The following is a 25,749-nucleotide window of genomic DNA, read 5'->3' on the forward strand; positions in this document are numbered from 1 at the left end:
CAAAATGCACACAGCCAGATTCCACCATCACTCACAAAATAACGATCAGATAATTAGTTTTATTGATATTGGTCGGGAGATCATTACTGGTGGGGAGGGGAGGGAAGGGCACACTCCCCGGTTTTTCTTGGGGGGGGGGGGGGAAATACGGTACTCTCCATTTTGTTCTGGGGGTAGGGGTGGCACTCCCTGGTATTTCTGAAGGGGGGGCACCCCTCTGTTTTTCTGGGGGGGGGCACCCCTGCTTTTCTGAGGGGAGGGGGGACTCCCCTGTTTCTCTGTTGGCAGGGGCACTCTCCAGTTTCTTTGTTGGCAGGGGCACTCTCCAGTTTTTCTCAGGCGGGGGCACTCTCCAGTTTCTCTGGGGCGGGGGCACTGCCCAGTTTCTCTGGGGCGGGGGCACTGCCCAGTTTCTCTGGGGAGGGGGCACTGCCCAGTTTCTCTGGGGAGAGGGCACTGCCCTGTTTCTCTGGGGAGGGGGCACTGCCCTGTTTCTCTGGGGAGGGGGCACTCTCCAGTTTCTCTGGGGAGGGGGCACTCTCCAGTTTCTCTGGGGAGGGGGCACTCTCCAGTTTCTCTGGGGAGGGGGGCACTCTCCAGTTTCTCTGGGGAGGGGGGCACTCTCCAGTTTCTCTGGGGAGGGGGGCACTCTCCAGTTTCTCTGGGGAGGGGGGCACTCTCCAGTTTCTCTGGGGAGGGGGGCACTCTCCAGTTTCTCTGGGGAGGGGGGCACTCTCCAGTTTCTCTGGGGAGGGGGGCACTCTCCAGTTTCTCTGGGGAGGGGGGCACTCTCCAGTTTCTCTGGGGAGGGGGGCACTCTCCAGTTTCTCTGGGGAGGGGGGCACTCTCCAGTTTCTCTGGGGAGGGGGGCACTCTCCAGTTTCTCTGGGGAGGGGGGCACTCTCCAGTTTCTCTGGGGAGGGGGGCACTCTCCAGTTTCTCTGGGGAGGGGGGCACTCTCCAGTTTCTCTGGGGAGGGGGGCACTCTCCAGTTTCTCTGGGGAGGGGGGCACTCTCCAGTTTCTCTGGGGAGGGGGGCACTCTCCAGTTTCTCTGGGGAGGGGGGCACTCTCCAGTTTCTCTGGGGAGGGGGGCACTCTCCAGTTTCTCTGGGGAGGGGGGCACTCTCCAGTTTCTCTGGGGAGGGGGGCACTCTCCAGTTTCTCTGGGGAGGGGGGCACTCTCCAATTTCTCTGGGGAGGGGCACTCTCCAGCTTCTCTGGGGAGGGGCACTCTCCAGCTTCTCTGGGGAGGGGACACTCTCCAGTTTCTCTGGGGAGGGGGCACTCTCCAGTTTCTCTGGGGAGGGGGCACTCTCCAGTTTCTCTGGGGAGGGGGCACTCTCCAGTTTCTCTGGGTAGGGGGCACTCTCCAGTTTCTCTGGGGGGGGGCACTCTCCAGTTTCTCTGGGGAGGGGGCACTCTCCAACTTCTCTGGGGAGGGGGCACTGCCCTGTTTCTCTGGGGAGGGGGCAGTCCCCAGTTTCTCTGGGGAGGGGGCAGTCCCCAGTTTCTCTGGGGAGGGGGCAGTCCCCAGTTTCTCTGGGATCTCTACATTAACCTTGGAGGAGTCGGTTTAATATTTCATCCACAAGACATCTCAGATAGTGCGGCGCCCCCTCGCTATGGCTTCATTCTCAGTGTCCGAGAGTGAAGACCTCCTGACTTGCTGGCTGGGTAAAGACAGCCGCGTACCAGAGCACTCTGGTGTGTGGGCTACCGCTACCCCTTCCCCTTCCCCCAGCCTGGGCGTCACTGTGGAATCTCCCTCCCTCGCGTTGTCACTCGGAGCCGCGGGGAGGCTGTGCCTGTCGCTGAGTCACCCCCACTCGGCTCATTTATAAAGAGGCAGCCGCCGCCCCGGCTCTCAGTGCGAGAGCCATGGAGCTGCTCGCTGCGCTCCTGCTGCTGACTGCGGCTCTGACCTGCTCTGCAGACCTCATCCACGCGTGTCCCGCTCAGCACATCAGGCGTTTCGGGAATGTCCAGTGTTGCTCCAGGTGTCCACCAGGTGAGAGGAGAACAAACGGTAAAGGGCAGAAGGACATTTATTTTTAAAAAAATTTAGAGTACCTAATTCATTTTTTCCAATTAAGGGGCAATTTAGTGTGGCCAATCCACCTACACTTCATATCTTTTGAGTTGTGGGGGCGACAGAAGGACATTTTCTGTTGTTATTTCAGAATTCCAGTATCTGCAGCATTTCGTTATTATTGCCGAATGGCCTCCTTCTGCACTGTGGGGATTCTATTTATTCTAATTGGTAAGGGCAGCCTGCAACCTCCGTCGTAGAAAAGCAAGGAGCTGGTGACAGTACTCACTCCCTGTTCCAAGACAGACACAAACCCACATGTTTTGGAAAAGACAAGAGATGGGGCAATGTCCGAGATTCTTTTAGGGTTTGGAATCTAATTTTGCCAGCAGCCAAATTCAAAGTTTTAATGGCAGTAATCTTTGAATATACGTTTCGTTTTACAGTTTAATTGTCCCGCTCTATTGTCATGCTCTTGCATTAAAAGTAACAATCTTGCCTTATATTGAACAAGGTTAATATATTAACAGTAAAGTGGCTTAAAGCTGCATTAGTGTAAAAAAAAGGGCACATTTCAAATTATTTTGCGAGCTCTTATTGGGTTCAGTTTTGTTATTCCCATTTGAAGTATACAGCCTCACGGAAAATCTTTTTTTTTTCTTTACAAGTTTAGAATACCCAATTCATTTTTTCCAAGTAAGGGGCAATTTAGCGAGGCCAATCCACCTACCCTGCACATCTTTGGATTGTGGGGGCGAAACCCACGCAAACACGGGGAGAATGTGCAAACTCCACACGGACCCAGAGCCGGGATCGAACCTGGGACCTCGGCGCTGTGAGGCTGCAGTGCTAACCCACTGCACCACCCTGCTGCCCCTTGCCTCACGGAAAATCTAATTGTTCACAAAATGAATGGCAGAGAATTATTTGTTTATTTTTGCTGCTGTTCTCAGTGTTTAAGACTTCTTACCTTGAGTCTTAACTGTGAGGAGAATATCAGAGGTCAAATCCCCTTCCAGTCAAAGCGTTGGGGTTATCACTGTGATCTTGGCATGCCAGTGCCTAAAGGGTGGTGGTTGATGGGAAATGTTCAGACTGGAGTCCAGTTACTAGTGGTGTACCACAAGGATCTGTTTTGGGGCCACTGCTGTTTGTCATTTTTATAAATGACCTGGAGGATGGCGTAGAAGGATGGGTGAGTAAATTTGCAGATGACACTAGAGTCGGTGGAGTTGTGGACAGTGCGGACGGAAGTTACAAGTTACAGAAGGACATAGATAAGCTGCAGCGCTGGGCTGAGAGGTGGCAAATGGAGTATAATGCAGAAAAGTGTGAGGTGATTCATTTTGGAAGGAATAACAGGAAGACAGAGTACTGGGCTAATGGTAAGATTCTTGGCAGTGTGGATGAGCAAAGAGATCTCGGTGTCCATGTACATGGATCCCTGAAAGTTGCCAGCCAGGTTGAGAGGGTTGTTAAGAAGGCGTACGGTGTGTTAGCTTTTATTGGTAGAGGGATTGAGTTTCAGAGCCATGAGGTCATGTTGCAGCTGTACAAAACTCTGGTGCGGCCGCATTTGGAGTATTGCGTGCAATTCTGGTCGCCGCATTATAGGAAGGATGTGGAAACATTGGAAAGGGTGCAGAGGAGATTTACCAGAATGTTGCCTGGTATGGAGGGAAGATCTTATGAGGAAAGGCTGAGGGACTTGAGGCTGTTTTCGTTAGAGAGAAGAAGGTTAAGAAGTGACTTAATTGAGGCATACAAGATGATCAGAGGATTGGATAGGGTGGACAGTGAGAGCCTTCTTCCTCGGATGGTGATGTCTAGCACGAGGGGACATAGCTTTAAATTGAGGGGAGATAGATATAAGACAGATGTCAGAGGTAGGTTCTTTACTCAGATAGTAAGGGTGTGGAATGCCCTGCCTGCAACAGTAGTGGACTCGCCAACACTAAGGGCATTCAAATGGTCATTGGATAGACATATGGATGATAAGGGAATAGTGTAGATGGGCTTTAGAGTTGTTTCACAGGTCGGCGCAACATCGAGGTCCGAAGGGCCTGTACTGCGCTGTAATGTTCTATGTTCTAATGGCTGCTTTGTTGCTGACATTTCCCCAACGAGATGTCAGTGACCACAAAACTGTACTTATAGTGCCTTCAACACAAAACACCCCGAGGTGCTTAATAAAGAAAATAATTGTGCCACATTAGACAGGGCAGGTAGTCCAAAACTTGGGTTGGTTTTAAAGAGGGAGCGAGGCAGAGGCGTAGGAAAGTAATTCCAGAGCTTAGGGCAGCCAACACATGAAGCAATTAAAATTGGAAGTGCTCAAGAGGTCAGCGTTGGAGGAGTGTAGGTACTTTGGAGGGTTGTGGAGCTGGAAGAGAGTGCAGATATAGGGAGGGATGACACCATGGAGAGGTTTTAAGTTGTTGCTTAACAATAGGAGCCAATGTCAGCCATCAAATACCTGGGTGATGGGGGAATACTCTTGGTGTGTTTTAAAGGCAAAGCAGCAGAATCTTGGATGACCCCGTTTACAGGCTGTACAATGTGGTCGGGTGTTATCGAAGTCAAGTCTGGAGGTAACAAAGGCATGGAGGAGGCTTCAGCAGCTGATGAGCTCAGGCAGAGAAGGATTCGGAAACAGCCGGTCTTGTTGATAGCACAGGTATGTGATCAGCAGCTCATCTCGTGGTCCATCGCAACAACAAAAGTCTGGTTGATCCTCGGTCAGTTGCCAGGGAGAAGCATGGAGTTGGTAGCTGGGGAACAGAGTTTATAGCAGGGACCAATTTTGGTCATTCCTGTTCATTCAGTACTGGATGCTGGTTAAGCAGTCTTGACAATTGAGTGAAAATGGAGGGTGCGAGCGGGGTATCGGTAATGTAGAGCTGAGTATCACCAGCGTCCATGTGAACCATGTTTTTGGGTGCTGTCGCTGAGAGGTAGGAGATGAGAAATAGGCAGGGGACAAGGATAGAATCAGGAGCAGGAGTAATCCCTTGTTAATCAAGAATCTATCTGGCTTGCCGTGAAAATATTTAAACATTCTGCTTCCACTGCCTTTGAGGAAGAGAGTTCCAAAGATTCATGATCCTCTGAGAGGAAACATCTGCTCCACATCCACCCTGTCAATACCCTTCAGGATCACACGAGGTGCATATTTGAGCACATCTGCACAATGTTTAAATATCCATTAGCAGACCTGACTGAATCACACCAGCAGTCAGGTCTATCCTAAAGAGTAGACATACTCTTGACTTATTTTCTCCAGTACCTATCATAGCCATCAGTTCCTGTTCCTTCCAACAAGTGTGAGGAGATGGTAGACTCTGTCATTAGGTGAAGACCATCTATTTAGTTGCTTCGGCCATCCTACACTTTTTCTCTTTCCCACCAAAGCTCTTCTCTGACTTGGCCCTTCCCCCTCCCGAACCATCATATCTCTTTCTTTCTCTCTCTTTCTCTACTCTGTCTGATCTTTCCTCATTTTCTTCTCATCCAAGAGATCTCCCTCCTCATTGCTCATCCATATCCCCAATAGCCACTTGGTCTTTTAAATGGTCCCTTTCCTCAGCTAAACTCCTTTCAAAATCACCATCCGTGCCACTCAAAATGACCCCTCTGACCTTGCAAAATATCACTGTCTCTGACATCCTTTCTACCTCCAAAGTCCTTGAATCTATTGCGTGTCTCCCAGATTTATGCTCATTTCCCTAGTTCTAATATCCGAACTTTGTAATTGCTTTGCAGCCTCCCAGCTGTGTGCTTCCCTCCCTTCCACCTCCCTGTCGAATCATTTTAGCTTGGTTTCTGTTGTTCACACCTTCTGCAAACCGCCCCAGTGCGTGTCGCCAATAGCATGTACCTGTGTGATATCCTGTGTCTCCTCAACCTCTTTCACCATAATATTCACTGTGGTCAGTCACACTGTATTGGTTCCACCACAGTGGGCCGCCACCATGTGTTTCCTCTCTTGTCTCCTGAGGCAGTCAGCACATTGGAGAGAACCCCTAGTTCTATCCTGCCACCAATTCCTTCACCCCCACAGCCATCTCCATGCAGTCAGCCATCGTTATAGATGAGTCACAAGTTCCTTCAGTTCAATAATTTTATTTTTGCAAAAATAAACTTTATTTGTAAAATATCTAACAGAACGTTGCGCAAGTTTCAAAGTGGCTATCGTACAAAGTGCAATAATATTCATGTTTCCTACATAGATCATGTTGCAAAGTGCTTCAATACAGTCAAAGAAACATTATACATTTTCCAAAATGGGGGTATTTAAGATGCCTACATTGATCAAGTTGCACTCTGAGGTGCTTCCATACAATTATGATACGTACAATATTCGCCATATACATTCAGCGGCGTCATACAACCTGAGAGGTTCGATACAATTCCCCTCCCCACAGTTCATTATGACTGAAAGGTCTTCAACAGCCATTGTGCCTCTGCCCCAAGCTTTAGTGTGTCCCTCAGCGCGTAATCCTAGATGCCTGACTACTCCCCTCCACAGAATAGTTTGCTGCCACCTTTTATTGCCATCAAACCTCATTGCTATTGTTACAAAACTTACCTTAAATCGATAGTCGCAGGTTGGGAACTGCAGTTCCCAGCTAGCCTCCGGCCTTCTGCGTGTATACCTATTGGGAACTGGTTACATATGCGCAGTTTGGATTCTTTTTTACAAGTTTTTACAAGTTTTGGGTCTTGTGCGCATGTATCGGGAGATGGCGGCATATGCGCAATTGGTGTCTTTTCCCATCTTTCAGTCAGAATCCAGTCCCGTGCACACGCGCAACCAAAAAGAAGCAAAATTGTGTGAAAGGGAGATCAGATGACCTGGACAAGAGCACCATTAGGAGGAGAACGGTGCCCCGGGGAGCAGTACGCTGGGCGGGGCATGGAGACGGTCCCAATCCAATGAGTGGCACAGAAAGAAGTCCCAGATGAAAGTCCTAGGCAGGGACAGAGCCAGAGAGCTGAATGAAGTCCCAGGCATAGACAAAGATAGGGATCGGAAAGAGAGCCCAGAAAACAAGTTTAAAGAAAGGAGAAAAGCCATAGGATCCAAATTGAAGAGAGGGCTGCGAAGAGAAGATTTGAAGCTAAGTCGGCTTGAAAGATGCCCTGAAGATAAGATTCAGCGGCAACTGAAGGTTGGTGACTCTACAGTGTGGGCCGTTTGGGTAAAGATGTTCCTTTGAAGTAGTGGTGTCCTGCTTGGCATGGCTTAAGATCTGAAATTGTATTTGGAAGATGAGTACACTCGGAGATCCAGACGAAAGGAATTTCAAAGTGAGATTGAAACCCAGGAGGTGGATCCTTGTTGAAGCCATCCAAGTGGATGTGATTTTTGGAGAGACTTCTAAGATAAGTTCTTCAAATGTGGAGATTGGAAAATCTTATGAGAAGGAAAAAGGGCTGAATTCTCCACCTCACACTGCTTATGAGGCGGAGAATCCTGTGTCGGGGTGAACACGGGATCGACGCCGAGCACCGATTCGCCGATGCTCCCGCCTCACGCTGGCATCGGGATCGAGATTCCCATCCCACACCAGCGGGGGGATTCAAATAGGTCATTAAGCCCCCTCCCTCAAGAAGAAGGACCCCTGTCAGGAAGACCAAAATAAGTCCAGACAAAGGCAATGAAAAAATATCACTGCTTTAACACTCACCTGAGCAATACACCTTGTGGCTCAGACATAGGAAGCAGCACCTGCCAATTCCTTGAGGGAGAAAAACAGTCAGATGTGTGCGACCCCCCCCCCCCCCCCAGATTTTTTATCTGCAAGCCATACATTCATTTCTCTTCAATATTGACTTTACGAGGTTGTGATTGATAGCTTCTACTCCCCCCCCCCCCCCACCTCAACTGTCAGCATTGTTCCATTCATCTTCCTTCATGGTTGATTAACTTTGAATTAGTCTGCCCACAATGTTTATAAACATCAAGCTTTGATTGACAGCGTCTGGACCACTTCAAAATAGAATTAAGTGCTTTCCGATTACCTCCCTTCACTGTTGAGTGACTTTGAAGTGGTCAGCTAGGAATTGACAGTACGTAACTCTGTTGAAGTGGTCCAGGAATTTACTCAGCCGTGAAGGAAGATGAATGGAACATGCTGACAACTGGGGTGTGTGAAAGCTGTCAATTACAGCCAATAAAATCGATATCAAAGAGAAATGCATAAATGACTTGCAAATCAAAGATCTCAGGGGTTTAATTCCAGATGACTGTCTTTCTCTTTCCAGGATTTGACAGCTGCTGCTTCTTGTGTCCCCGGCAGGTGTATTGCCGAGGTGAGTGTCAAAGCAATGATTTTTTTCACTGCCTCTAACTTCCAGATCGGGGTCTCCTTTTTTCTGGGAGGTGCTTCCTGACAGTGATTTATTTATCTGGGGGGGAATGGGGGGGTTTCCTGACAGGGGTCTCTTTATCTGGGGGGGGGGGGGGTGCTTCCTGACAGGGGTTTCTTTATTCAGGGGATCTTTGTTGGGGCGTGTTGGGTACTAGGGGAGGATGGGGGACCCAGAAAATCTGGGGGTGGGGGACGGAATATGCTGCGGGGCCAGCTGTGAGACCTCTCTATCTGGCCGCCTGCTCAAAATGGCTCAATAGTGGGAATCCCTCGCAAGGGTTGGGGAGTCCACACCAGGTGCAATTCTGCTCCGGCAGGAGAACATAGGGCTGGATTCTCCGATTTCGCGGCTATGTCCAGAGGAAGTGCCTGGTCTTACGACCAAATGTCAGCGCCGGCCCAGCACCGATGCTCCGCCCAGTGGAGGGGGGGGGGCAAGCAGCCACGCCACGTAAAGCCCCCGGAGAATGGCCGGGTCCATTGCCACGCATGCGCACGGCGGCGACTGCGGCGGCCATGCCGTACAACATGGCGCCGGCCACAAGCGGACCCGACCTGCCAGATAGTGCCCCCCCCCCCAAAAAAACCTCCGTAGCCAGCCCCCCTCAGTCCCTCCAGCCCCCGCCAAAGCCCCCCCTGGAAGTGGAACAGCTCCCACCCCACTGCTGTGGAGGCGCTGGACACAGACTACAGCCTCCACGTGAGGTCCCCGAAAGCTCAGAGGACACGCGACCAACGCCGTCAGGACGTCGGCCCACCGGGGGCGGAGCATCGGGGGAAGGCCTCAGATGACGTCCTGAGGCCGTCCCAACGGCGTACTCACCGATTGCACCGTTTTTGAGGGGGCGGAGCGTCCAAAAAACGGCGCCAATCGCGATTTTGCCGCCAGCAATCGGAGAATCTCACCCATAGTCTCCCAAATGGAGAATCTTGTCCGTGTCAATGAAAATGCTGGGGCTGGATTCTCCGGTCGCCGACGCCGAAATCGCGTTCGGTGACCGGCTGTAGAAACCAAATTCCTGATGAAATGGGGGGCGGCGCTGCTTTCGCAATGCTCCTCCCCCTCCAAAGTGGCATCCTCGGAGAGTACGCCACGCCATGTAGGCCTCAGGACATTGCTTCGATGCTCCACCCCAACCGACTGAGTTCCCGACGGCGTGGGTCTCTCCTGGTCTCCCCCATCGGGAACTTGGCGTGGTGGCTGCGGACTCAGTCCGGCGCCACCACAGTCGGGGTAGGGCCGAACCGCGGGCAGGGAGGGACATTATTCGGGGCTGGGGCACTATGGGCGGCTGGTCCGGGGCGCGAGAACCGGCTGAAGGGGGGAACTATTTCACGGGCTGGGTCCGCGAGCGTCCTCCGCCATGAAGCACAGCGCGGCCGCTGCAGGCCGCCGCCGTGTGCCTGCGCGGCCACGAACCCGGCAATTCTCTGGGGCGTGTCGGCAGCTAGAGCCAGCAAAACGGGGAATCGGTGGCCGTTTTGCGCCAGTTTCTCGGCGTGGGGACATAGCCCCAGAATTGGAGAATCCAGCCCGTTGTCTCACAATGTGACAAACCTCTGGGTGTGTTGTTGAGAAATCCATGGAATCTGCTTTGGTCACATCTATCGTTTTGGAGTGTGGTGTGTCTAACCACAGTTCACCTGTTACATCACGTGTACTTATTACTTACCCTGAATATTAGAGTTTAGGATAGCCATTGTAAATATCTTTCTGAATTTGTATGTGGCCGTGAAGGTATTGCTGGGTGAAGAAATAGTGAATATTTGAATCATCTTCTTGTGTTTGTATTTAGATTTTTACAACCTCTGCCTGGTGTAATATAGTCATTTTTTTCTTGTTTAATGAATCACAGAATTGTTACGATGCCATTCGCCCTTCATGTCTACACCGGCTCTCAAAATGAACATTATGACTCCATGCCATTCTCCTGCCTTCCTGCCTTTTCCCTCGTACCCCTGCACATTTTTTCTGTTCAAAGAATCACCTAATGCCCTCTTGAATGCCTCAATTGAACCTGCCTCCACCACACTTGCAGGCAGTGCATTCCTGACCTGAGCCATTCGCTGTGAGAAAAACTTTTTCACACATCACATTTGCTTCTTTTGCAAATTACTCTAAATCTGTGTCCTTTCGTTCTTCATCTTTTTACGGGCGGGAAGAGTTTCTCTCTGTCAACTCTATCCAGCCCCCTCATTATTTTGAACACCTCCGTCAAATCCTAGCCTTCTTTTATGCACATCTACACCTAGGTCTCTCTGCTCCCGCACACCCCTTAGAGTTGCACCCCTTAAGCATCAGCTGGAGTACTGTGAGTAGATCTGGTCACTCACATCATAAAGGATGTGATTGCACTGGGAACGGTGCAGACGAGATTTACCAGGATGCTGCCTGGGCTGGAGGCTCTGAGCTATGAGGAAAGGTTGGATAGGCTGGTGTTGTTTTCCTTGGAGCAGCGAAGGCTGGGCGGGGACCTGATAGAGGTGTATAAAATTATGAGGCGGATAGATTGGGTGGATAGGGAGGCACTTGTTCCATTAGTAGAGGGATCAATAACCAGGGGGCACAGATTTAAGACAAGAGGTAGAAGGTAAGAGGGGAGTTGAGGAGAAACGTTTTCCTCCAGAGGTCATACATGCAATATACAATTCTCACCGTGACACCAGATTAACACCAGAGTCTGTACAGACTGTCAAACTCCCAGGTACATCTTTCATGTTCTCCGTGGTTACTTTGGAATGTCAGCATGTTTGAGTTACATATTCTCTTGGCTGTGGTTCCTCCCTGTTTCTTTCCTCACCTGTCAATTCCATGTATTCCATTAATGATAATCTTTACTATTATCACAAGTCGGCTTACGTTAACACTGCAATGAAGTTACTGTGAAAAGACCCTAGTCGCCACACTCCGGCGCCTGTTCGGGTACACGGAGGGAGAATTCATAATGTCCAATTCACCTAACAAGCCCGTCTTTCGGGATTTCGGAGCACCCGGAGGAAACCCACGCAGACACGGGGAGAACGTGCAGGCTCCTCACAGACGGTTACCCAAGCCGGTAATCGAACCCGGGTCCCTGGCGCTGTGAAGCAACAACGCTAACCACTGTGCTACCGTGCCGCCCATTATGTTGCTCGGTGCAGCAACAAATAAAATGGCAGAGCTTGAAGTCGTCCAGCCTATGTAAATTTGGAGATCCAATATTGGAAGGAAAGCCATGAGAACGTAACTAATCCTCCCAACCATATTCTTTTGAAGAGGTGATCATTGATCAACGCAGCTAAAGACTTTGCAAAGGTTCACCACAAATAGCCATATTATAACCTTACAGTAACTGACAATCATTTCAGCTGATCCCTGCTGCATTTTTATTGATTGATTGTTCTTTATTTTCCAGGTACACTTATGAAAGAAGACTGTACTGCCACTTCCACGCAAACCTGTGAATCATGTCCTGAAGGATTATACCTCAATGAGTGGAACAACCGCTATCAGTGTCTCCGTTGTGATGGGTGCGGTCGTGGTAATGCTGCAAATATATTACACTTCCTAAAGCATTAATGTGAACAAACTCGTCTATGTATAATCCCTTCAGCAGATGGTGAATTAAACGAATAAGGCTGTTGCAATTTATAATCTGGGAAGGCCATTGCGAAACCAGGATCCTTCAAATTTAATTTGATTTCCCTGGGCTGGATGGTCCCCAAATGGGAAAATGGCGGCTGCCCGGGGGTGTAAACAATTTTTAAAAATTCTTTCAGGGGATGTGGGTGTCGCTGGGAAGGCCAGCATTTACTGCCCCTTCCTAATTGCCCCTGAACCGAGTGGCTTCCTGGGCCACTTAACGGTCCGCCACGTTGCTGTGGTCTGGAGTCTCGTGTGGGACATGAATGAACCAGATGGGTTTTTACAACAAGCAAAGTGTATTTTCGCAGCCTAAAAATAGAAAATTCTGGAAAAAAACTCAGAAGGTCTGGCAGCAGCTGTGTAGAGAGAAATGTTTGAGTCCTTTCAAACCGTTTTGTTCCAGTGCTGTATTGTTCTTTGTTCTTTAGGTTTTTGGCCAAGAGTGGTATCATGACCAGTACAGGTTTGGCGGGCCGAAGGGCCTGTTCCTGTGCTGTATTGTTCTTTGTCCATATGTCTCTTCTTCAGAGCTCTTCAGATAACTCTGTGGTCACCAGTACTGAGGCCAACTTTCAATTTTAGATTTGTTAGTTGAATTCAAATTCCCTAGCTGCCGTGAATCGGATAGGATCGGATTCCACTCGCTTCCGTGCTCTGTCAGGTGCAGTTCAATCATAAGTACGGGCAGCACGGTAGCACAGTGGTTAGCACTATAACTTCACAGCGGCAGGGTCCCAAGTTCGATTCCCGGCTTGGGTCACTATCTATGTGGAGTCTGCACATTCTCCCCGTGTCTGAGTGGCTTTCCTTCGGGTGCTCCGGTTTCCTCCCACAAGTCCCGAAAGACGTGCTGTCAGGTGAATTGGACATTCTGAATTCTCCCTCTGTGTACCCGAACAGGCGCCGGAGTGTGGCAACCAGGGGCTTTTCACAGTAACTTCATTGCAGTGTTAATGTTAGCATACATGTGACAATAAAGATTATTATTAAGTATCTTATTTCAGATTTGTGCACAAGACATTAACAGACCTTTGTGTTCTTACAGAAGGAATGAGATACAAGAGAAACTGCACAGCTACCTCAAATGCCGAGTGTGACTGCATTGAGGGCTATGTGTGCCATGATAACAAGTGCAGGACATGCATTCGAAAAGGTGAGCTCCATTATGCTTCTCTAGCTCATGGTAACTGAATGCCGCAGCCAAGCTAAATGATTGCGACTTAATTAATCTGTGGTGGCAATTTTTTCTTTACCAAAGCCTCACCACCTGGGTTACACTTTCTACTTCCCGCTCTGCCCAAACTGCGGTGGAAATCCTTGTACCTTTACATCTCTGGTACCTTCTCCCCCCTTTTGAGCACTACACTTCACCTCTCTTTAAAACTGTTCACTGCCACTGCTTCTCCGACAGACTCTTTCCTCTCTCTCTCTCCTTCATGCAACACTGGCACTGCCACCAGGGGAACTATCATAGAAGGCAAGAGATTAGAAGATGACTCGCGGTCAGCCAGTGAATGAACCAATACAAAATCGTCACTAACAAAATCCTGCTGGTGCTCAATGTTGGCTGGGGATTTTCTCAATCGAAACTGTCTGACAGTCGAACAATGATACCGCGTCATTACACCAACTGACATTTTGTATAGCTCCTCTACGATGGTAAAACTTAATCAAAGGAACACTGACATTGAAACAAAGGAGATATTAGGACGTGGGGTCTAAAGCTTAGACAAACAGGTAGTTTTAAGGTGTGTCTTAGAAGAGAGAGAGATAGCAAGGTGGATAGGTTTTGGGAGGGAATTCCAGAGCATTGGCCTTGTCTGCTGAAAGGACGCCCATCAGTATTGGTATGAAGGAAGTGTGTGATGCACAACACAAGAGGATGAGACTTGGAAGGCTACAGAGATTTCACAGCAATGTATGGCCAGAGGAGGATACAGAGATGGGGATTAGTGGGGGAGTGCGTATCCACGGAGAGTTTTGAACACGAGGGTGAGAATTTTAAAATGGAGCTTTAGTCAACCCGGAAGGCAATGTGAGTCAACGCCACGGGGGTTATGGGTGAACCTTGGGATACGCGTGGTTAAAAATCTCATCACAAATAATGAAACAAGGAAATTCTCCTTCATTACTGAGGCTGGGAGGATAGTCATTGATTTGGCATCTGTCTGTGTTACAGCTGAGTTGGAACTCATCAACATCCTGCAGGCTAAGTTGCTAAACAGCAAAATGACTGACTATCCTCCCCACTGGCTGGGCTGTCAATTGGTTTTAGTGCTTCTGGGTCGGGGGAGTCCACACCCTAGTGACCCAGTCAGGAGAGTTTTTGGATATTAGAATAGAGCTGGTCAGTGACCATAAGATGTAGGAACAGAAGGAGGCTATTTGGCCCAACACATCTGCTCCACCATTCAATGAGATCATGACCGATCTGATATGATAATCCTCAACTCTACTTTCCCGCCTTTATCCCCATCACCCTTGATTCCTTTACTGATTAAAAACATGTCTATCTCAGCCTTGAACATAGTTAATGACCCAACCTCGACAGCAGGTGAAGAATTCCACAGATTCATGACCCTCTGAGAGAAGAAATTCCTCCTCATCTTTGTCTTAAAGGGGCGTCCCCTGATTAACTCCCTCCCATTTCCTGCACAAACTCGGCTCTTCCACCAGGGGAAACTACCTTTCAGCATCTACCCTGTCAAGCCCCTGAGAATCTTCTGTGTCTCAATTAGATCGCTTCTCATTCTTCTCAACTCCAATGAGCACAGGCCCAACCTACTCAACCACTCCTCATAAGAAAATGGCACCCTGGCTAAATAGTCTGCCAGCACTCACTGCTGCATAACCCCCCCCCCCCCTAAATTACTTTGACAATGACTTCCTGCTTCTGCAATGCTTTGTCTGGTGTCCTGTGATAACCTGATGTGATGGGCAACCTCTCCATTGTTTCAGGTAAAGGATCGGAAAGCAAAACTTACTCCCCAGGGACATCCTCTGTCACTGGAACCGAGCCACCCCGACCACAGACAAAGTAAGTGCTGGAGGTTTGTTTAATTTTTATCCCTGTCAATTTTATTATTGCTGTCAGAAAATCTCAAACGGAAGTCAAATTATGGTTCTTGGAACATTTCCTGGGTTTTTCCTCTGACAAAATTCATTGAAAGTGAAAGTGCCCGTCAGCCCAATTGTTTCCTGTGGGCTGGATTCTCCGGACCCTCAGCCACGTGTTCCTCAGAGGAGCTCCGTTCTTGCGAGGGAAGATTCTCTCTATCACCAGGAGCACCTTGGCACTACCTGCCTGGCAGTACACTTGAATGTTTAAATTTAGGTCCCGCCCATTGTGGGCAGGATCCAGATCGCCAGATCTCGCGAGGTGTAACAAGGCCATTAGAGCGCACGAGAGGCCTCTCGTAAGATTTAACAGCCTGGTCATGTCCTGAGTCGGGCGCGACGAGGTTGGTAGATCAGGCGGTACATGTCAAATATACTGCCTGAGAGGTTTTACAGTTTCTAGTTCCCTTTTATACTATGGGGGAAGGGCCTTGTGGTCTTTCCCCATTGAGCCTTTGTGGTAGCTGCCCCTCAGCAAGCAGCCCTGCACCTTAGAATGTTCCAGTCTGCAACACTGGGTCATCAATAGCTCTTTAATCTGGAAGAGCAGGAAGTCTTTCTGCTATCCCATGATTTTGTAACTCAGAAACAACCCAGTCTGGTCTGAGAGGCTCTCTCTCCAGGCCATTCTACAGATTCTCCATTTGCTTCCTTCTTGGGTGCCCCAGCTCAATCGCAATGGCAACACTCAGCTAAATACAGAGTGTTGTCATAAAAGCAAGAGCACAAATCGGCCTGCTTAGCAATATGCATGAAAACAAGGTCAGCTCATTGGAGACTATTTTCTGAACAAGGAGAGGTGTGAAGGGTCTTTCCAAGCGAGTTGTGTAAAGCAGCTCAGATTCGGGCTGGGTTATGCTACTTTGTGAAGGAGAAGGAAAAGATTTGCCCCTGTGCCCCTCTGAGGAGACTCCAGTTAGAAATTTGTATGCGGAAACGCTTTATAGATGTAAACTTAAACAGTAACTACCTTCTCAGCAATCTGCTCTTCATCCGTTTCTTTTGTTCAAAGTAACACCACATTGGGTAATAAGGGAGCTCCCCCTGCAGATCGAACCATCGATGGAATGGATATATCCGTAAAGCCCAACAGCAAGGGAGGTAAGCTGTGTTTTTAAAAACTCTCATTTATGTCATGTGGTGAATTTGTGTAGGTTAAAACATCTCCACTTTGGTGTGACTCATGGCACAGTCTAAAAGGGTGGCATGATCGCACAGTGGTTAGCACTGTTGCTTCACAGCGCCAGGAACCCGGGTTCGATTCCCAGCTTGGGTTACTGTGCGGAGTCTGCACGTTCCCCCCGTGTCTGCATAGGTTTCCTCGGGGTGCTCCGGTTTCCTCCCACAAAGTCCCGGAAGACGTGCTTGTTAGGTGAATTGGGCATTCTGAATTCTACCTCAGTGAACCTGAACAGATGCCGGAATGTGGCGACTAGGGGCTTTTCCCAGTAACTTCATTGCAGTGTTAATGTAAACCTACTTGTGACACGAATAAAGATTATTATTATTCTAAATGTTTACCACCCCTTAATCACCCCACCTTACTCAACCCTCAATCGGTGCTCCAAGTATTTGGTGTTATGTTCAAACGCATGATGTGGGATGATAACAGATGCTTCCCCTGCAGGAAAGTCGAGAATTGGGGTGGGGGGTGGGGGGGTGGGGACAGAGACGGACGCAAGGTTTTTTAAAAAAGTGGGCAGAGCATGGTTGAGGGCTCCTAATTTGTACGTCTGTGAGGAGTATATTACGAGGAAGGAGCCACAACTTTGTGTGGTATATTGTTAGAAATAATTTTTTTAAAGTTCTTTTACTTTTAAGACTCCCTTGAAGTGAAAGGTTCATCCATTTCCTTGTTGACTGGACAATCCGGGTTTATTGTACACGTCTAATGAATGTTGTTCTATAGGCGAACAAGGCAACCATGTTGCACACAGCAGCACTCTGCATGGCTCACACCACTCACAGCAAATTGCATTTGTATAGCGCCTTTAATGCAGTAAAGCTTTTCACACAAATGTAATCAGACTAAGAATTGCCACTGAGTTAGAAAGGAAGACATTTGGAAATGTGTCCAAACACTCGGTCAAAGAGCGTTGAGGCTGAGTCTCAGAGGCAGTAAAGAGGCAAAAGATTTGGGGAGGGAATTGCACAGCTTGAAGCCTGGGCAGCTGATGGCATGCTCACCTTTGGTGGGGTGGAAGTAAATGGGGGAATGCAGGAGAGGCCAGATTTGAGGAATGCGGCGTTCTCAAGAGATTGTATAAAGCCTTTTAAACTGCTCGAACATCAAGTATGTATAAATCCTGATTACTCAGTGATAAGTAAATACACCCCCTCCATGTTCCTGTGAATCTGTGAGTCTGGAAGCTGCTTTTTTCATATTAAGTACTATAAACTAAAGAGGTATGAATTCCCGAACGGAAGAGAAAATGCTGGAAAATCTGGCAGGATCTGCAGGGAGAGAAAAGAGCTAACGTTTCGAGTCCGATGACTCTTTGTCAAAGGTATGAATTCCAAGTGACCAGCTCAAAGGATCACACCATACGATTGACAGTAAAAGACTTTTACTGTCGCAAACAAACTAAAAACAACATTGACTAAACATTACTTAGACAATTAATACCCGTTAACTTCCGAAACATGAAAAACTCCCCAACACGTTTATACATCTCGACAGAATTGTAGTCTTTACAGGAACCGCACCAAGTCACCCCCAGCTTCAAAGGCTTGTTTATCCCTGTTTTATTGAGTCCCCCACCTGGTATCTAGCAGAAAGGCCCACTCCAGTGACTCTTTCTCCTCGCCACACCAGAGCGAAACTTCACTGTCCTTAAATTTCCACCGCCTCCATCTGTTCAACAGGAGAATGAACTCCCACTAGCATCCTGCCTGGTGGCTAACACAGAACAGCCATTTTCTCTGTTGTTCATGCCTGGCTTAGTCGGCACTGCCCCACACAAATGTTGGCAGAAAATGAATATTATTCTGTGATGCTGACACAGCAAAAGCAGCTGCTGTTTTTCCATCTCTTGCAAACTCTCTGAAATTCTCTCTCTCTCTCTAGCTGTCCTCGGTTCTTTCTGCACACAGTAGGGTCAACGTTCTTTGCATCACATCCAGGTGTGCAAGCTGGCGGTTGCTCTTCAATAGGACGCGTCCTGGGCCACCATCCCCATGGCAAACAAGTCACCCGGGCTTATTGCCGCTCAAAATCAGCTGGAAGTCACAAGCTCATCTCCACACCCCTCTCCACTGCACCAGTTTATCTTGAACCAAACCGTAACCATATTCTAAAGTTTAGCTGTCAAAACGATCCCGTGCAAAAAAAAAACAAAATTGGGTAGGCACGGCCCATTGAACAAACTGGCTGAGCACAAAAGTGTAATTTTACAGGGAGCATTGAGCACTTGATTGTCATCCTGAGCTTGTCTGATCAGGCGGTTTCTGCTTCTTTGTCCTAATTAATTGATCTAATTTGGGCAGGAACATGGGGAGCTACGCCGAGGATAGAAAAGAACGAAAAAAGCTCTATTTCAGGTTGGTTCACAGTTTTGAGAGAAAATTTGAATAAAGAGTGAAGTGGTGCATATTCTACACAGTTTCTAATCCATTTCAATTTTCTCTCTCGCCAAAGTGGAAGCCGTGACAATCACTGTGGCCCTTATCAGTCTCCTCCTATTGTGTCTGTTGCTTGGAATACAGTTAGCTTCATGGAGGAGGAACAAGAGGAAATCAATTAAGTTATTGCCAGGTATGTAAAGGTTTCCAGAGTCACTTTCTCCCCTTTGTTTCATAAGTAGTGTAGATGAGGGACATGCATTTGGTGTACTCCACTTGGACTTCAGCAAGGCTTTTGATAAGATCCCACATGGGAGATTAATAGCAAAGATAAGAGCCCATGGGATCCAAGGAAATTGGATCCAGAATTGGCTGAGCGGCAGGAAGCAGAGGGTGATAAGAACTAGGAGCAGGAGACGGCCATCTGGCCCCTTGAGCCTGCTCCGCCATTCAATGAGATCATTGCTGATCTTTTGTGGACTCAGCTCCACTTTCCGGCCCTACACCATAACCCTTAATCCCATTATTCTTCAAAAAACTATCTATCTTTATCTTAAAAACATTTAATGAAGGAGCCTCTACTGCTTCACTGGGCAAGGAATTCCATAGATTCACAACCCTTTGGGTGAAGAAGGTACTCCTAAGCTCAGTCCTAAATCTACTTCCCCTTATTTTGAGGCTATGCCCCCTAGTTCTGCTTTCATGCGCCAGTGGAAACAACCTGCCCATATCTATCCTATCTATTCCCTTCATAATTTTATATGTTTCTATAAGATCCTCCCGCATCCTTCTAAATTCCAACGAGTACAGTCCCAGTCTACTCAACCTCTCCTCATAATCGAACCCCTTCAGCTCTGGGATTAACCTAATGAATCTCCTCTGCACACCTTCCAGCTCCAGTACGTCCTTTCTCAGGTATCTAGACCAAAACTGAACACAATACTTCAGGTGTGGCCTCACTAACATCTTATACAATTGCAGCATAACCTCCCTAATCTTAAACTCCATCCCTCTAGCAATGAAGGACAAAACTGCATTTGCCTTCTCAATTACCTGTTGCACCTGTAAACCAACGTTTACAACTCGTGCACTAGCACACCCAGGTCTCTCTGCACAGCAGCATGTTTTAATATTTTATCATTGAAATAATAATCCCTTTTGCTGTTATTCCTACCAAAATGGTAACCTCACATTTGTCAACATTGTATTCCATCTGCCAGACACTAGCCCATTCACTTAACCTATCCAAATCCCTCTGCAGACTTCCGGTACCCTCTGCACTTTTTGCTTTACCACTCATCTTAGTGTCGTCTGCAAACGTGGACACACTGCACTTGGTCCCCAACTCCAAATCATCTATGTAAATTGTGAACAATTGTGAGCCCAACACTGATCCCTGAGGGATACCACTAGCTACTGATTGCCAACCAGAGAAACACCCATTAATCCCCACTCTTTGCTTTCTATTAATTAACCAATCCTCTATCCATGCTGCTACTTTACCCTTCATGCCTGGAGGGGCTGGTTTAGCACAATGGGCCAAATCGCTGGCTTTTAAAGCAGGCCAGCAGCACGGTTCAATTCCCTTACCAGCCTCCCCGAACAGGCGCCGGAATGTGGCGACTAGGGGCTTTTCACAGTAACTTCATTGAAGCCTACTTGTGACAATAAGCGATTTTCATTTCATCTTTATCTTATGCAGCAACCTTTTGTGTGGCACCTTGTCAAAAGCTTTCTGGAAATCCAGATATACCACATCCATTGGCTCCCCGTTATCTACCGCACTGGTAATGTCCTCAAAAAATTCTGCTAAATTAGTTAGGCTCGACCTGCCCTTTATGAACCCATGCTGCGTCTGCCCAATGGGACAATTTGCATCCAGATGCCTCGCTATTTCTTCCTTGATGATAGATTCCAGCATCTTTCCTACTACCGAAGTTAAACTAACTGCCCTATAATTACCCGCTTTCTGCCTACCTCCTTTTTTAAACAGTGGTGTCACGTTTGCTAATTTCCAATCCACCGGGACCACCCCAGAGTCTAGTGAATTTTGGGAAATTATCACTAGTGCATTTGCAATTTACCTAGCCATCTCTTTTAGCACTCTGGGATGCATTCCATCAGGGTCAGGAGACTTGTCTAGCTTTAGCCCCATTAGCTTGCCCATCACTACCTCCTTAGTGATAACAATCATCTCAAGGTCCTCACCTGTCATGGCCTCATTTCTAACAGTCACTGGCATGTTATTTGTGTCTTCCACTGTGAAGACCGACCCAAAAAACCTGTTCAGTTCCTCAGCCATTTCCTCATCTCCCATTATTAAACCTCCCTTCTCATCCTCTGAAGGACCAATATTTACCTTAGCCACTCTTTTTTGTTTTATATATTTGTAGAAACTTTTACTATCTGTTTTTGTATTCTGAGCAAGTTTACTCTCATAATCTATCTTACTCTTTATAGCTTTTTAGTAGCTTTCTGTTGCCCCCTAAAGATTTCCCAGTCCTCCAGCCTCCCACTAATCTTTACCACTTTGTATTCTTTTTCCTTCAATTTGATACTCTCCCTTATTTCCTTCGATATCCACGGTCGATTTTCCCTCTTTCGACCGTCCTTCCCTTTTGTTGGTATAAACCTTTGCTGAGCACTGTGAAAAATCGCTTGGAAGGTTCTCCACACTTCCTCAACTGATTCACCATAAAGTCTTTGCTCCCAGTCTACCTTAGCTAGTTCTTCACTCATCCCATTGTAATCTCCTTTGTTTGATTTTACCTTCTCACCCTCCATCCGTATTTTAAATTCCACCATATTGTGATCGCTCCATCCGAGAGGATCCCTAACTCTGAGATCATTAATCAATCCTGTCTCATTACACAGGAACAGATCTAGGACCGCGTGTTCCCTCGTAGGTTCCATTACATACTATTCTAGGAAACTATGGTGGATACCTTCTATAAACTCTTCTTCAAGGCTGCCTTGACCGACCTGGTTAAACCAATCGACATGTAGATTAAAATCCCCCATGATAACTGCTGTACCATTTTTACATCATAGAATTTACAGTGCAGAAGGAGGCCATTCGGCCCATCGAGTCTGCACTGGTTTGTTTTTATTTCTTGGAAAGAGCACCCTACCCAAGGTCAACACCTCCACCCTATCCCCATAACCCAATTACCCCACCCAACACTAAGGGCAATTTTGGACACAAAGGTCAATTTATCATGGCCAATCCACCTAACCTAACATTTTTGGACTGTGGGAGGAAACCGGAGCACCCGGAGGAAACCCACGCACACACGGGGAGGATGTGCAGACTCTGCACAGACAGTGACCCAAGCCGGAATCGAACCTGGGACCCTGGAGCTGTGAAGCAATTGTGCTATCCACAATGCTACCGTGCTGCCCGTTATTTCTTTGTTTATTGCCTGCCCCACCATAATGTTACTATTTGGTGGTCTATAGACTACTCCTATCAGTGACATTCACCTTACTATTCCTGATTTCCACCCAAATGGATTCAACCTTATCCTCCATAGCACCGATGTCATCCCTTACTATTGCCCAGATGTCATCCTTAAATAACAGAGCTACACCACCTCCCTTACCATCCACTCTGTCCTTCCAAATAGTTTGATACCCTTGGATATTTAACTCCCAGTCGTGACCATCCTTTAACCATGTTTCAGTAATGGCCACTAAATCATAGTCATTCACGATGATTTGCGCCATCAACTCATTTACCTTATTCCGAATACTACGAGTATTCAGGTAAAGTACACTTATCTTGGCTTTCATACCTCTGTTTTGAATCTTAACATCATGATCAGTAACCTCTCCTAAGTTATTTTTCCTCTTAACTTGTCTCCTAATTTTCCTTGCCGTTGGACCCATATCTTCATGTAACTACCTGCCGCGTCGCTTTCCATTTATGTTTTAACTTCCTGTTTTATTTGTAATATTACTGAGCCTATTCACTGAGCTTCCCTCAGTCACTGATGGTCGAGGGATATTTCTCTGACTGGAAGCCTGTGTCCAGTGGAGTCCCACAGGGATGAGTGTTGGGGCCTTTGCTGGTTGTGGTACAATCGGTAGCGTCCCTACCTTTGAGCCAGAAACTCCTTCCTGACCCGCCCCAGACCCGATGGCCAAGGACTGTACCTTCATAAATTGACCAAACAGGTTGAGGATCAACCGACAGATTCTCCAAACATTGGCCAATGGCAGGAATAAGAAGGGTGAGAGCCCTGGTCAGTAGGTGCTGGAAAGTACTTGGAACCTCGAGCATCACAATCCATAGCTCCAAACTGTAGTGTGTATGGTGTCCAGGCATTACTGAGCCAACAATAACACACCACCACCAAACGAGGCTCCACAAGCTTGATTGCAATGTTACTATGTGCAGTAAATAGCAGTATTCGCACAGCTGAGACAATCAGATTTACCCATCTTTTTACTTCCCTTTTCCTTTGCTTGGTGACAGCTGAAATGAGACCATGGTATCTGAAGGTTCAGACGGAGGACACCCACAGCACCCACTTTCCAGAACAAGAGTGCGGAGGGTTATCCCACCAAGAGAGAAAGAGCATTGAAAAACCTACGTCACTCTAAATTGTACTTGTTGATGACCGCTTGAGTGACGATGACCTTTCTGGGTAGACTGGTGGCTTATTTAGTTGCCAATACAACAACATGGGTGAGAAATGTCTGCAACGGTGGGTTGGATGGCAAACCAAATTAGCTGGATTTCTATGTTAACCTTTTTGCGCTACAATTAGTTGTGAGAATAATCACTCGGCGGTTGCGCTGTCACACCGGGCACTTCACCGACATCAGGCCCCATTGTCTTCGCTCTGTCCTTTTCTTTCGTTGGTCAAGGAAGAAAGAAACCATGAGTAAGCTGGGGAAGGAAATGAGGCAGATTGGCGTCAGAGACACACAAGAGGAATAAAGAGACAGACAGAGAGAAAGAAAGGAAAAGTGTGCGTTGTTAGAGGAAGGGTGGTAGAGCGAGAGAGGGACGGGAAGAAAGGGACTGAAAGGAATATTAAGAAAAATGGAAAAAGAGCAACAAGCAGATGAGAATGATATAGCCCAGTTGGGTTCAAGACTTGCTGTGTTAGTCCATAAACAGTTAAAAGAGTGAATGACACATTAGGTGTGGGAAGCACAAGCAACCATGACTCATGCATGGGAGAAGTGGTTCAAATGCATCATAATCAGGAAAAGTGGATCACACAGTCGACATGCCGTGTCATTACTTTCTTGGGAACTAAATCAATGCAAGACTGGAAAAGGAAGACCAGGTTCCGCCTGTTTGTCCTTCTACCATAATTGTATGCACACTGTTCAAGTTGTTGTCCGGTTACAGCAACCAATCTCTACAATGTGATCTGAGGTGGGGAAAATCCCCAGTGGGGGGGAGTTTAGGGAACCAAGGACTAAAATCACTCGTTCCTCCCAAGGCTGGCCCACTTACCACACGTCATATCTTTCTCAAATTACTCCCACGCCTGTCTCCCAAAATGTTATTTCCTGAAAGAAATTACCTCATTTGCATTTGAGTGAGTGACTCACTTCTGAGAGTTTTTGCACCTAAAAATAGTTGCCGGTCGACACAACCAGGAGTGTGGATGACAGAGTGGCGAACAAAGATAATGCCAAAAAGGGTCTGGAAGGAATCTCCAGGAACGATTTGATACCTGCTGGTGTGAGAGTCAACGGGTGTGATTTTCCCACCTCCTTGCGCCCGGCGCCGATCCTGTTGCACTGGGAGCATTGCAGGACAGGCCCGAAATGGGCTTTACTCCGGGCGCAAGCTGCGCACGAGTAACCTGACTTACAGCACCCAGCACGATCTGGATCACGCCCTCGCTGGGTGCATTTAAATATGCGCAGCCTGTTTGAGGCTGCAGCGCCTGGGAGTCATCGGCCGCACAGGTGAGGCATCACCCAGCTGCTGATTAGTACCGGTCTCCCCGAGTGGAGACCAGGTGTGATGGTCACTCTGGGGGTCTCTGAGGCCATTGGAGCCCCCACGCCCCGGGTGGTTTGGATTAGGGCAGGGCATTGCCCTGGCACCCTGGCAGTGCCAAGTTGGCACAGCTAAGAAGCGGGGCCTGTGGGAACCATGCCGATGCAAGGTTGGGGGAGGGGGTGAGGGTGATTATGAACGGTGGGGGGGGGGGGGGGGGTGAAGGTGGGTATGAAGGGATGTCATGAAGATTGAGGGGGTGAATGGGGGGAGGATCTTGATAGGGGGAAGCCTGAAAGTGGGGGCCATAAAGATAGGGAGCCCTCAGTGATCCCAAAGTGGGGTTCACTCACTTGGGTGCATGGGATCATGTCCAGGTCCGTGGAGAGGTTGGGGGAACTTCCAGCTCTTCCAAAATAGCAGCCTTATCCCTGAGGGCTCGGTCTATCTGCCAAGTTTAGCTCCTCACTGCAGAAAGAAATTCTAAGTTTGGGCTTGACTGATGAGAAACTCCAGGCCCCCAAAAATGATTAAATGTGGGTGAATGAAGGTCTGGGGCGGAATTCTCCGTTATCGGCGCGATGTCCGCCGACCGGCGCCAAAAACGGCACAAATCAGTCGGGCATCGCGCCGCCCCAAAGGTGCGGAATCCTCCGCATCTTGGGGGGCCCAGCCCTAACCTTGAGGGGCTAGGCCAGCGCCGGATTGATCTCCGCCCCGCCAGCTGGCGGAAAAGGCCTTTGGTGCCCCGCCAGCTGGCACGGAAATGACATTGCTGGGCGGCGCATGCGCGGGAGCGTTAGCAGCCGCTCACGGCATCCCCGCGCATGCGCTGTGGAGGGTGTCTCTTCCGCCTCCGCCATGGTGGAGACCGTGGCGAAGGCAGAAGGAAAAGAGTGCCCCCACGGCACAGGCCCGCCCGCGGATCGGTGGGCCCCGATTGTGGGCCAGGCCACCGTGGGGGCACCCCCCGGGGCCAGATTGCCCCGCGCCCCCCCCCGGAGCCCGCCCACACCACCTGGTCCCGCCGGTAAGAGAGGTGGTTTAATCCACGCCAGCGGGACAGGCATCCT

At 48.4% G+C, this 25,749-nt stretch overlaps 1 pseudogene; it reads left to right on the forward strand.

The window, feature by feature from the left end:
* Positions 1-1,866: 1,866 nt before the first annotated feature.
* On the forward strand, positions 1,867-24,846 carry LOC140392597 (tumor necrosis factor receptor superfamily member 9-like; annotated as a pseudogene).
* Positions 24,847-25,749: the final 903 nt, after the last annotated feature.

The sequence above is a fragment of the Scyliorhinus torazame genome, chromosome 16, assembly GCF_047496885.1.
Source record: "Scyliorhinus torazame isolate Kashiwa2021f chromosome 16, sScyTor2.1, whole genome shotgun sequence".
In the NCBI taxonomy this organism is placed as follows: Eukaryota; Metazoa; Chordata; class Chondrichthyes; order Carcharhiniformes; family Scyliorhinidae; genus Scyliorhinus; species Scyliorhinus torazame.